Source organism: Protopterus annectens, chromosome 15.part0 (assembly GCF_019279795.1).
Source record: "Protopterus annectens isolate FY-2018-M chromosome 15.part0, PAN1.0, whole genome shotgun sequence".
NCBI classification, from domain to species: Eukaryota; Metazoa; Chordata; order Ceratodontiformes; family Protopteridae; genus Protopterus; species Protopterus annectens.
The window spans coordinates 740467786-740481489 of record NC_056749.1 but is presented as its reverse complement, the minus strand read 5'-3'; the positions used below and the strand labels follow the sequence as shown (position 1 = coordinate 740481489).

The following is a 13704-nucleotide window of genomic DNA, read 5'->3' as shown; positions in this document are numbered from 1 at the left end:
TGTAGGGCAACAAAACTGGTATTCAAATAAATGTAATTTCCATAAACTTCTCCTACCTGAGCATAGATTGAAGAACAAAACAGATGGCAGGCAGCGTCGTTCGTCTCTATGACGACCAGTTTGGGCTACTTTAAACCAATCAACTGCGTAGTTGCAGTTCTAACAGCAAATTATGACAGCCACGGCTTTAGGGTCCTTTAAATCCCACACTTGGGTGTTCGTCTTTTAGCCTGGATCAGAACCAAAATAATTTCCGTTGAACTTCGTGTACCTGCTTCTTCCTCCTATTTGCTTTAGTTTTTGTGATTTTTGTGACATAACTTAAATGCCAACACTTCGGCTTGGTAGTGTAAACTCTGTTATGTTGGACCGCTTGCATTTAGGCGCTGGGAGTCAACAGTGAGCGCCTTCCAACAGGGACCTAAGAAGGTGTTGTTTCAGTTCAGTGATGGCGTACTTACGTCTCGCGCCTTGATCCAATTTGGATGTAACTGTGTGAGATCTGTAATGTGTTTTTGTTTTGGTAGTGAGTTTAATGATTTGAAACAATTGTACCTGTTGAAATTCAGTTGTTCGTTCGAACTTGTTGTAGTTCGTGGTGGTTTAGACGTTTTCTTCTCTGTTGGAGTGTTTGGTTATTAAGCAAACGTGAGTGTAAGCCTTGTCAACCTTTTTATCCTGTTGTCTAGACAGATGTGATATTACGTTTCCTGAATGCTCTTGTGATTTTATGCATGCATTTCGTACTCCAGTAGGTTGGCTAGTCTTTACTTTCCTCGGCTACGATATGAGGATGGGGGCAACGTCAGGAAAACCGTATGGGCATGAAAGTAGAAAAGAAATGTGTGTGTGCATCTTATTTGCGCTTCAAAGTTATTAAGCTGCAGTTATGTTTGGTGTAAAATACTTAACGTGATTAAAGAACATAATTGTAATTTGTAGTAGAAGAAATACAACGCATCAGTCCATTGCAGACAGAAAAGCATGTTTTACTTTTGTCATGAGCATCTGTGCAATCCTGTCTTGCCTTCCCGTGCGATACGAAGTTTGTGAATTTCAGGTCTCCTCTTCCTTTCTTCAAATGGATGCGCTAACTAGAGGATCATCAGTGCACTACAAATGGCTCAGTAGATTTACAGTCCTTGGGGGTGAAGAATGAGTCAGTGCATGATTATACACCCTTTAAAAAGCAGTGAATGTTTACACTGGACATCCTCGTGATCTTAATGCTTTTTGCCTTTCTTGGCGGAAAAAAATTAAAATACAATAGGTGATGTCATGGAGGAGCAAAAGGAACACATTTCTGAAAAATGTGTCATGATTTCATAGAATGTACTGGAGGGACAGGTTCATAACCCGGGGACTGCCCATGCTATGGAATAGACTTCCCATACATGCCAAACAGAGCACCTCACTGGCCCTCTTCAAGAGAAATCTTGATGAGTGGATGGGAAATAGAACATTCACCCCTGTGGCTCTACTCAACAGAGGCACTAGAAACTAAGGTTGGGTGGCACAATGCCAGGTTAATCCTGTGGGCTAGGCTTGTAAAGGCTCCAGGGCCATTAGCCTAGTACACACCTATGAACATATTTGGTCCCGGGATGGTGTGCACTGAGGAAGATGACTTTGATAGAAATGTCACAGCGGAGAAGATGCTGTAGTGCCTTGCTTTCTTGATTTCTGGTAGTATGGGGGTCATTCTTCTAGGGAGGAAAATGCACATTGGGAAAATGAAATACTGTGTTTAGGGTGTAGTTGTATTGTAAATTGTACGTCTTGCTTAGTATTTTGCATTGTATGTAAAAATTACTGCATCAGGCATTAATTTGTTATCTGTATAGTATTATCTGGAATGTGAGTTATGCCCAATCATTGTGAGAAACCAACATAGTTTATATTGGTGTCTTAACCTCATTTTTAAACTAAAACTATGTGCTTTATTTGCACTTTGATGGGGTTAGTCCCACTAGGCCAGTGGCCTCTTATCACAGGAGACCATAGGAGATTGGTCATACTGACCAGTCTAACCTTAATAGCTTGGTAAGTATCTGTGTTCTATGATTAGAAGAATCTAGGATCTGAGACACGATTACAGTCGGGTTCTTTTCAGTTGTCTTTAGTAAAATGAGCATTAGACGTAGTGTTGCATGATTTTTGGATGACTGTTAGTAAATATCAGGTAATAGTAAAGATGTGGTTCATTTAACAGGAATATAAATCTCTCTACCCAGTGCATTCAGAATTGGGAATCTGGTGTCCCAGCTGAAGTTGTTAGATATGGATTCCTTTTACAAATCTGGGGACAATAAGTATGATGCTATGGATTATGAAAGTTTGATAGTGAATTTGGAATACATCTGATTCTGCAGTATCTCTGGGTATAGTCTGTGCTTACAGTGACTTTGGATTTAGTATTGTTTGCAGGTGTGTGGTGATTGCAGTCCCCACAGCAAGGCTTGATTCTGTTATGTCACTGTCCTGTCAGAGATGTAGTTATAGTCAGATGGTCCATTTAAAGTAACTAAATACTGTGCATAGAAATGATTGTTCTTTAGGCCAGTTTTTTTCCGGGAACATAATTTTTGCTAGGTCTGAAGTTCTTTTACAGCCAGTTTAATAAAACGTTGGTTAATGAGTAGGCCAGTTCCCCTTGCAGACCATTTCTAACTAAAAAAAAAAAAAAATTCTGTACTTTTTTTTTTTTATATTAAAAGTAACACTCGCATACTATAAAAAAAAAATTTGTGTAGCGCACATATTTTATAACCAGAAATGGACCCCCACCCCCCAAAAGTGTTATTCAGTAATACTTTGTTACAAGCAGTATTTTGCCAGATCTTGATGCTTTATATATATATATATATATATATATATATATATATATATATATATATATGTGTGTATACATACTATGGGAGTACCTCCGAAGTTGACCTTTTACTTTCAGTATTCCCCAAATCGGCATGTGAGGAATACAGTATTCTAACATCTGCATACTCTTCAGTAGTACAGACAATGTATGTGGGATGCTACGTGAAATGTAGGCTGACTTACACAACCTCGTTATGTGGTTTTATTAAAAATTAATTGAGAAAAACATCTTTGCTTTCATAATACAACCTGTCAGTTCAAGGATGCACTAAAAAATAAATTTGGGTGCAGTTCAGTTTCCTAAGAAAGATGTTAGGAGCACCTGTTTTTCTGAAGTGGAGTGCTGATTGACAGGTCTGCTGATAAACCGGAAAGAAGATGGGATTATTTAAATCTTGTTGTGAGTGGACTTTGCACATTTGTATTCTAATGGGTTACTAGTAGTTTGGTATTTTCTATTTCTAGTGCAGCATAGAAGGGGTTCATTTCTTCACATAGAGGGTACAAATCCACAAAGTGATCTTTAAACACAGTAAGTGGTGTTTTTGCTGTTCTTTGTGGATATTTGATTGTGACTTCTATCTGTATTGGCACTATGCATAGTATGAGTCTCAGTATGTTACTAGATGACTTGTTTTAAAAAGAAGCATTAGCTACAAATTTGTACCTAGTCTGCCATACAAGTTGCTTCCAAAAGGCACTTGATGCCCTTTTACTATGTTATGGTGCATTCCTGATAAGGCAGTATTTTTTAATATTGTGACTGTATGTTCGATAGATAAGTGGAATATTTATACTATACAAATATAGCTTATTGTTAAGATTCAAGTATAATTGATGAGTTATGATTTAATTGTTGTGATTAAATGGTTGTGATTATACACGTAGCTATGCTATTGGCCGTAAGACATTTTGATTAAATGTAATAGTCATTTAAATTGGTAATTCCAAATATTAGTCTAACTGGACAATTTTAGCACATACTAATAATAGATGGCGCATGCATAAATATTTACGAAGGCTGTTTGTGAAATAAGTTTTCTAGTATCGTCTCCAATGTCTTTGCATTTTAGGCAAGTTAGCCTAATTTTAAAGATGAGTGTCTTTTTACAAAGGAATACTGAATGATAAGGAAATGGATAACCTCAACAAGTACAAGCTGGATGACTTTGTGAATCGTGAATTGCTGTCAGAATATTATGTCTGGCTCCTGTAGCAAATGCATATACTGCAAAAAAGAGAAATAAGTTACTATGTTAGAGAGTAAAAAAAATGTAGTAGTTTGCTTTACAAGTGTAATTGTAGTAACAAGCCTTTTGTGCAATTGCTCATTTTACTTTTCCGAACACATCTGTAAAGAAGTAGTTTATCAAAATTTGAGAAGGTGGGAGAACAAAGCTCTTTTAAGAGCAATGTTTTAAAAAGCTTATCCAGTACTTACAGTGGGACTCAAAGACCAGAATGTGATATAAAACATAACACTATAGAGAAAGAAAGGATGATCAGTCATTCGAAAATATTCAATACGTAAAATAGTGCAAGTGTGTAATACAGTGGGAAAGGAGTTGTATCAAAGGGAGAAATAGCTTTCAACATTACAGAAGCTAAACATTACAGTGTCTCTGGAATCCTTTAAAGTTATAGGCATTGTTATGGCTTGGATCACTTTGTGTTCCTCAGTTCAGCAAATATGAATATATTGTGTCTAATTCAAGGAGAGGAGGAATTACATCGGTTCATAAGATCATTCCTTCAAATACTAAAGAATTTTTTTTTTATCTGCTTTTACTGTATTTGTGTTTTTTCCTACTTTATTTTGCTTTTGCGTCATCTTAAAAGTACTCAATTGTATTTATTACTGCTTGGTGTAACTCATTCTAAGCCTTTTAGTTTAAGCACCTGGGCTTCAGACCAGTTTTACATTAAGAAGGTTTGTGGTCTGCGCTGTAGTGGCAGAACAGGTAGCTTAAATTGAAATTGCTACACCTTGTTTGCTGTAGCATAGACTAGATCCAGGCCTGTTGAATCTAGCTTTGTTTGTATAACTTGAGCACTAATCCAGGCATTTTTTAAGTATTCAGTTGTATTTATTACTGCTTGGTAGTAACTTGATTAAAGTGTAGCTATCATTTCTAAGTCTTTTGGATTAAGCACTTGGGCTTCAGACCAGTTGTTTTACATTAGGAAGGTTTGTGGCCTGCACTGTGGTGGCAGGACAGGTAGCTTACATCCTTCTAAGTTGGGAACTGCTTGAGGGCTCAGTGTCTGTTATTCTAAAAGTGTATTAGTTCTGGTTTAAGCACTTGGGCTTCAGGCCAGTTATTTTACATTAAGAAGGATCGCGGTCTGCACTCTTGTAGGAGGAGAGGCTGGACTCTGCCCTTCTGAGCTGGGAATTTCTGGTTAAAGGCTTATAGTGCCTGCATATTCTAACTGTTTGAAATTGGTACACCTTGTTTGCTGTAGCATAGACTAGATCCAGGCCTGCTGAATTTAGCTTTGTTTGTATGCTTGTTGTTTGTTTATTTCCCTGAAACGCTAATTCCACCTAAAACGTGGCCTTTTAGCACTTCTGTGGATCCCTAGTGATATCTGCATTGCTTACTGTACTTATTTCCTTGTTTCACTTGAAAGAAAGTTATCTGTTTGTCGTTTTTGCATTTAAGTTACCTGTAACACATTGCATTTAAGTTACCTGGCACTTGCTTACTAAAGCAATTATACAAGTCAGCTCTAAAAAATTAAAAGCACTACACCCTCACAAACTCCCCTTGAGTACCTTGTTCCCCATTGGCCCTTTTTTTCAATTATAAAGGAATTCCCAATACTATTCTAGCATGTCCAAAGGTCAGTTGTCAATCTCCTCTCCGGTCCAGCTGGTGAATCTGGGAATCTTGAGGCAATGTTACAACTGCCTCATGTACACAGACAACCCTCTCCTCCTCCCAACAAATTCCAACACATGTGAGAGATGCAACCATATAGCCAAACTGGAGGCTAAGCTCTCTCAACTCCGTACTGGCGTAACCAGTCAGGAGGAGAAGGAAACCACACTCACTACAATTCCAGTCTCACATAGACCTACAATGACAACCAACCAAACACATAAACACACAAAAACATACTCGGAGGCTCTAAATAAAAATCTGCCTAAGCAGCAGAGACCTCCAAAGCAGACACCCAAGCAACCGCTACCCCAAAACAAAACACGTGCAACACATATCTCACAAAGCCAGTGTGCCGAACAGTCACAGCCCTTAAGGCTAAACAACACACCTGATACACTTGTAATAGGTGACTCTATCGTCAGGCACACTGACGTCCCACTCACCAGGCTGAACAAGGAGAAGGTCACGGTGAGCTGCCTGTCTGGCGCTAGGATCCGCCACATAACACAAGCACTCAGATCACTCCAAGGCAAGTACAAATATGACTCAGTCATTGTCCATGCTGGTGTGAATGACCTGAGCCGTACCTCCCTGGACTACATGAAAAGAGATATAGAGGAGCTCTCTGAGCATGTAGCCCAGGCCGGTATGACCCTGACCTTGAGTAGCATCTTACCCTCACCAAGAATGATGCCACAATATGAAGACAAGATGATCAATTTCAACAATTGGCTTAAGTATTGGTGTCATTCAAAGAGGATCCAATGCCTGTCAGCCTGGGATGACATGCTCGACAAGCCACGATGCTTCGCTAGGGACGGCTTGCACCTGTCACCCCTGGGCTTTCGGATATTGGCAAAGGCTCTTGCTACCCCATAGTGCCTTTTAGGCAAGGCTCAAAAGACAAACCCACCTCCATAGGTATCACAAGGGATAAGAAACTAAGAGTAATGCTACTCAATGCCAGAAGTCTAAACCTCAAGATGAACGCACTCGAAACTCTCCTTAGCATGGAGAACATCGATATCTGTGCAGTAACAGAAACCTGGTTCAAGGCTCCCGAGAGCACCCCAGCACTACCAGGTTATACCTCATACCATGCTTTTCGGCCCCAAAACTTGGACCCAACCAAAAAAGGAGGGGGAGTACCAATATTTGTCAAAGATACCCACACCTCCAGGTTGGTGGCACAGCACGAAGCATCAGAGACTATCCATGTGCAACTAACAGTGGGTAAAACTGCCTTCCAGTTTATAGCCTGCTACAGACCACCCTCCCAAACACAGGAACCCCACTCGGCCTTCCTGAGAATACTGGAAAATTTGAAGGTCTCTCCAAACACCATTATATTGGGCGACTTCAACTACCTAAACATAGACTGGGAGCATTACTCTAGCTCCAACACCCTAGCCCAAAGGTTCCTAGAATTTATAAACTCAAATGCTATGGAACAACTTGTTACCACTCCCACAAGAGGGGAAAACATACTGGACCTGATCATCACCAACATGGGGACTCTATGCTCCAGACCAGAAGTGTATCCCTCACTGGTAAGATCAGACCATAAACTAATCTCACTGGATATTCGCATCCCGACCCCACCCCCTGCCCAAAACACCACAGTGAAAAACTTCTCTAAAGCAAATTTCACACGCCTCAAAACCGAGGCGGAATCCTTCAAAGCCCCTGGGCCTGTGGAAAATACGGCCCAGACCGCAGAATCCTTTATAAACGCATTCTATGAACACCTTCAGGAATGCATGGATCATGCAATCCCAAATAAAACCAAGACCCAATCCTCCAAAGGCAGACGTCCTGTCCGGTGGACCCCAGCCATAAACAAACTATACAATAGAAGGAGGAAGCTACTACATGATAGAGCAAAATCCCAAAAAGGGAAGGCATCTCTGATCAGTATTAGCAAAAAACTATGGGCACTCATAAAATCGTCTAAGGCCAGCTTCGAGAGAAAAATTGCACAGGACACTAAGGATAATCACAAGGCTTTCTTTAGTTAGTTATGTTAGGAACCTGGGTAGAAATTCCCAGATATGCTCAGAATTAGTCCAAAATGACAAAAAATACACCGAGCCCACAGACATTGCCAACATCCTAGCTGACAGGTTCAGTGCAAACCCCCCCCCCCCCACAAGGGCAAATAGAGTGCTGCCCCCCTGACATCTCAGATGCTCAGGTAAGAGCCGCCCTCTCCAAAGCAAAAAACACAGCATCAATGGGACCAGATGGTGTCCTGGGCTGCGTCCTACATTAACTCCAAGAAGAGCTAAACCCAAACATAAAACTACTGTTCAGTCTTAGCCTTACTACAGGATATGTACCCAAAGAGTGGCGTACAGCAACAGTGGTCCCTCTCCTCAAAGGTGGTGCCTCAACGGATCCTGGAAACTATCGCCTCATAAGCCTGACTAGCTTGGTCTGCAAAGCTGTGGAAAGGATCATCATGGACCTCATAAATAAAGATATTGGGGACCTGCAGACACTGGATCCTACCCAGTTTGGCTTTAAGGGCAGATCCTGCCTCTTAAACCTGGTCGATTTCTTTGAAACAGTCACCAAGGCCATTGACGAGGGGAAGGTGGTCCACACAGCCTACCTGGACCTCGCAAAAGCCTTCGATTACCATACCCCACTCGGGCATTATAGATAAGCTCACCAGCTTAAATATAAACCCCTATGTCACTAGATGGGTTGCAAACTGGCTCAAGGACAGAACCTACATGGTTAGAATTGCTGGAGCCATGTCAGACTCCAAACCAGTTACAAGTGGCGTCCCACAAGGCTCAGTCCTGGGACCTCTCTTGTTCGGTATATATTTCTCGGCGGTACAGGCCAACACGGAAGGACTGTGGCTGACCAAGTTCGCAGATGACTGCAAACTGGGCACCATAATCAACTCTCCAGCCGACACAAGCATCCTCCAAACGGGCTTCCTAGAAACAGACAACTGGTGCCAGAGCCATGGCCTCAAGCTAAATGCCAAAAAGTGTATAGTCATCCCCTTTGGCAAAAACAAAGTGCTCACAAATTACCACATAGGTGGTAATCTATTAAGTACAGAAGTCATCATTAGGGACCTGAGGACCCAAGTTGATAGCAATCTCTCATTTGACAACCACGTGGCCAAAGTGGTTAGAAAAACATTTTATATAGCCCACCTAATCATGAAGGGATTCACCTCTAGATCAGGGGAGGTCATCGTGCCTCTTTACTCATCCCTCATCAGGCCCATAATTGAGTACAATGCCCCTTTTGGGATGTACCTTACCAGACACCTGCAGCAACTGGAAAGACCCCAAAAGTACCTCACCAAGAGGATCAAAGGGCTCAAACAGATGCCATATGCTGCCTGGTTAAAGAAACTCCAGCTCTACTCAGTGGCATACCACTTGCTCAGAGGCGATCTGTGCCTGACGTATAAAGCCATGTCCAACCCGGAATTAATGGACATGCTGCACCTCAGAAAATCCAAATCCCATCGAGTTACTCGCTCAAGAGACTTGAACCTCAGCACTGAAATAAATAGGACATGCTGGAGGGACAGATTCATAACCCAGAGGCTCCCTTCACTCTGGAATAAAATCCCAGTCCAGGTTAGGCAGAGTCCCACATTGACTCTCCAAGAGGAATCTTGATGAGTGGATGGGAGATCGTAGGTTTACCCCGGCTATCACTTCTGTGTCACTGTTAAACAGAGGCACAGTATACTAACCTCAAAAAAAGGCATAGCAAAATTAATTTAAAATGGGTGGCGAAAGCCCAAACACACTCTGGCTAGGCTTATAAATGCCCTAGGGCAGATAGCCTAGTATGAACCTATGAACCACCAATGGGGAAAATCTTACTGAAGTTATAAAAAGTAAGTGTTCCCCTAGGCAAATCTGACAGTTAATATTACTAGGAACCTCAAAAGATACCCAAATACAATTAAATGAAATTTTGGGCTACATAATTATGAAAGTACTTCTGAAGAGATTGTAAAAGCCAACTGGAATAATATTAGAAGCAGTCAGGAAAATGACTTGGCTATAAGGTATTGCGTATTAGTTGAGTGTCAAGGCCTCAGTAGAGACTACAGAGGCTAATTTTGTTAATTTGTCATGATTGTAGATCTGGAAAACTTAAAATGCTGTTTTCAACTATAAAATTTCCCAGTGCAATTAACTTTACAATATTTAAGAGTGTTCGGGGGGGGGGGGGTCATTTGGAAAACAAGTTGCATGTCATGAACAACAAAAAGGCTTTTATAGCTTTATAAATTCCTTCAGAAAATCTGACACTCCCATTTCATTTTTGATAAAAGATGATGCATCTGATTTGAGAGTTTTGGCTGAAAAAATAACTTTTAAGCAATAATGAAGAAAGTAGGACAGGCAATAGCATTCTAAAGAACTGTCTACTGATTATAGAGCAGAAATAATGTGAGTACAGTGGTGGGAGGGGGCACTGTAAACAAGTTTACCTCTGTGGACCCAGCCAGAATACTAAAACATATTCTGCTCTGTCCTCTTTTACATATCATTTGTGTAAGGATGGAATAGTACCAGAAGCATGAAAGATGTGAAATACACCGATGGTTGGGGACGGGGAGTGAAATCCTCAGAAATTTCAAACTGCAGGCCAGTACAGCTGACTTCTGTAATATGTAAATGTTTTGAGAGATGTATACTGGATTTAATGTTAAGAGGAATACATGAATTGTTGTTAAGAGGAATACATGAATTGTTTTTAGAAGAACATTTATGTATAAAAGACAAATCAGTATTAATACATTTTATTAGAATTTTATGACCAGGTTACTTCAGCTTTAGGTGTGGGTTTACCCTGTGGTACAGGTTTTCTAGATCTAGTAAAAGCATTCAACTCTCTTGCATATGATTTCTCTTCATGAGGTCCTGGTTGATTCAGGATACAATTCCTGTGTCTTACAATGGAAAATGTACTGGCTTACTGGCATAACATAAAGTGGTAGTAAAAAGGAATTCTTTTATCTGTTAAAGTACATGAGGGCATACCACAAGGCTCTGTCATTGGCCCACAGATGTTAACCTCTTTTCTTTTCAGGACAAGACTGGAATAATTTGAGGAAAATTGCAACATTGTTGCTATTGTAGAATCACAAGACTGAGTAGGTTTATTTTACACTTATGAAAAATCAAGAGAGAACATGAAGGTGGTGTAGAGCCACAGTGTATTTCCATTGTCTTACATGAAAACATGGGACAACATAGAAGGGGCCATTCATATACCAATATGAATAGATTTTTAAATGTTACTGTACACCATATATGGATTGTTTAAACATTGGCAATATATATCCATTTTAAACTGTCATTTGAATACGTAAAATGTATTATTATGGTAGACTTTAATTACCCTGGGATTTCATAGTCTTCATCTTTTGCTAAGTTATCTCATTAAGTGGCATGTCACAGTAGAAGATAATACCAGGAGACCAGCATCTTGGATATAATTGCTACTGATAGCTCAGGTTTAACAGCTGAAGCCCCCTTGGGTACATCATATCATAATATCATAATTCATTGACATATACTTTGGAATTAATATGTATTAGAATAAAATTAATCAAGATATATAAGTATGGGGTTATTAATTCTATAAAATTGTCAACTTCACTTAATATTGATTGGAGCACACTCCTTAAGTATCAGTGGAAACCAGTTTTGGTTAGAATGTTTCAAAACTTGGCAGTTGCCTTAATGCTCTTTGTAATATAAGAAATCACTACCATATCATTATGGTGGAATACTGAAATAAGAGTTGTGTAAGAGGAAAAAATATATATATAAAACTTGCAAGAAATTCTGCAATTAGGTAACTGTCGTTAATAAAAACTTGATTATAAAAACATTTAAAATGGAAGATAATTGAAGTGGGGAGTTCTAATAATTATAAGTTATTGAATATGATAAGTCATACATTTTCTGTAAGTTCTATACAAATTAATGAAATTCTGATTAAATATATCAAATTGTTAAATTTTGTAAAATGTTTTATTAATTTAATAAACATTCTGCATATTAATTTACACATTTTACAAACCTAACATTAATATTACTTATTTCAACTAGGGTTTTTCTACAAACGGTATCTTGGTTACAAGGGCCTGCCCAATTATTATTTTGGATTTTAATACAATTTACAGATAAAATCAATAAACCTGGATCTGTAGGTCCATTATATAACTCCTGTAGATTTATTCTTAAATATAAAATATATAATAATTCACATATTACATTCTATTTAACAAATTCTTGTATGACACAGCACCATGGACTTGGAAATCAACCCGTGTGTGTGTGTGTGTATGTATGCATGTGTAATATATATGTTAGTTACAGACCATCTGTGTTAACTTGCATTGCTGGTAAATGCTATGAGAGGTGCATCTCACAGCTTCAGGAAAATGTTAATGTTCACATTACTACTTTTGAATATTCAACAACACAGATTTTTGAAAGGCAGATAAACTTTTAACTCGAGTAATTTCTGTGATCAGATTTCTATGGCTTTAGAGTAGCTTTTGACTTGCCACCTCACTGTATTCTCCACATCTGTTTGATAAAGGTTAATCACTTCCGATTAGGGTGGCTTATGTTCTTAAGTGAAAGAACGCAAGTGTCATAATTCAAGGAACCCGTTGACTAATTATGCAGACAGTTGTAAAATATTTGTGATGCAGAAGTTCTTATTTCTGGGAAAATATGAAAGACGTGGGCACAAAATATTTGTATCGTGTTTAGTTTAGAAAAATGTATGTCTCTATTTTAGAAGTCATGCAGTAAAGGAAAATGTATGTCTCATTTCAACCATTAAAGGAGTCTGCTAGTATAGAGACTTTGGGTATTAAAGATTTCTGTTTGTCTCTTAGCTCATGTCAAAATGGTGAATACTAGAGCAATACAGCAATGGATTTGTGCTTGGAAAAATCTTTCTACTATAGATGAGCTACATTTAATGTCTGTAATCACATATTTGACAGAGTACAGTAATATATTTTGTAAACACAACTGGTCAATTGTAATGCCTTGAATAGGAACAAAGGAGTTTTACCAAAAGAGTACAGATTAAAAATTTAGGCTATATGGATATTTGTAAACACCTAAATTTGCCTATATTACAATATAGGCACATGACAGAGACATTAACAGTGGCTTACATAATGTTTGAGGTTCTGTGCTACAAATTCTCCTAAACAGGAACAGTTTCAGCAATAATGTTACCCACACACAGGATTTTTTACATTAATGTAGTCATGTCAAAATTAGTTTTTAATCCAAGAATGTCATTAAGGAACAAATTAAGAGCTTTGGATATGTGGATGGGTGATGATGAATTTGATCCTGTATTAGGGAGTCTGTGTTCCTTGATGGCCATTTTGCTCTGAACAATATAATCAAATTATGGATATGGCATAATCTCGCTGCTTATATTTTCAGTGACTGCACTTTTCTTGAAGCATATTATCTTCAGTTGATGTAGGCTGTTTTTCCTTCATTGCTTCTGAAAATGGGCCGTACCTAACAGGATTTTAACTTGGCAAAAAAAAAATGAGCTGCATTTTCTCTCGCATTAAGAACTTGTAGGGGGTGCGAAACGTTCTTTATCATAAGATTTTTAGTGAATGCCTAGTTCTGGGGTGTAAAACAAGGCTGACGGGATTATTTAATACATATATTATGTATGTTTATCTTAATGTGGGGGTTGTGAACATTTAGGTAACTGCCAAGTGAAATTTACTTCAGGTCTGACTTTGTGTACTCGTTTTAAGAGCTGATTATTTTGTAATAACACCTTTATTACATTTACTTATATCAGCTAGTGATATGGGTACATATACATTGATGAAAACTATTTAAGGTTTGTTTTCTATTTTTGTGCATCTCACACAGATTCCATTCAT

At 38.8% G+C, this 13704-nt stretch overlaps 1 protein-coding gene across 1 annotated transcript in view; it reads right to left on the bottom strand.

The window, feature by feature from the left end:
* The window catches only part of DNAAF6 (dynein axonemal assembly factor 6), a 528550-nt gene extending 528114 nt beyond the window's left edge, over positions 1 to 436 (bottom strand). Inside the window, exon 1 of the mRNA XM_044057602.1 lies at positions 57 to 436. The gene's annotated coding sequence lies outside the window, so the exon portion shown is untranslated. The remainder of the gene's footprint in view (positions 1 to 56) is intronic.
* Between the last annotated feature and the right edge of the window lie 13268 nt (positions 437 to 13704).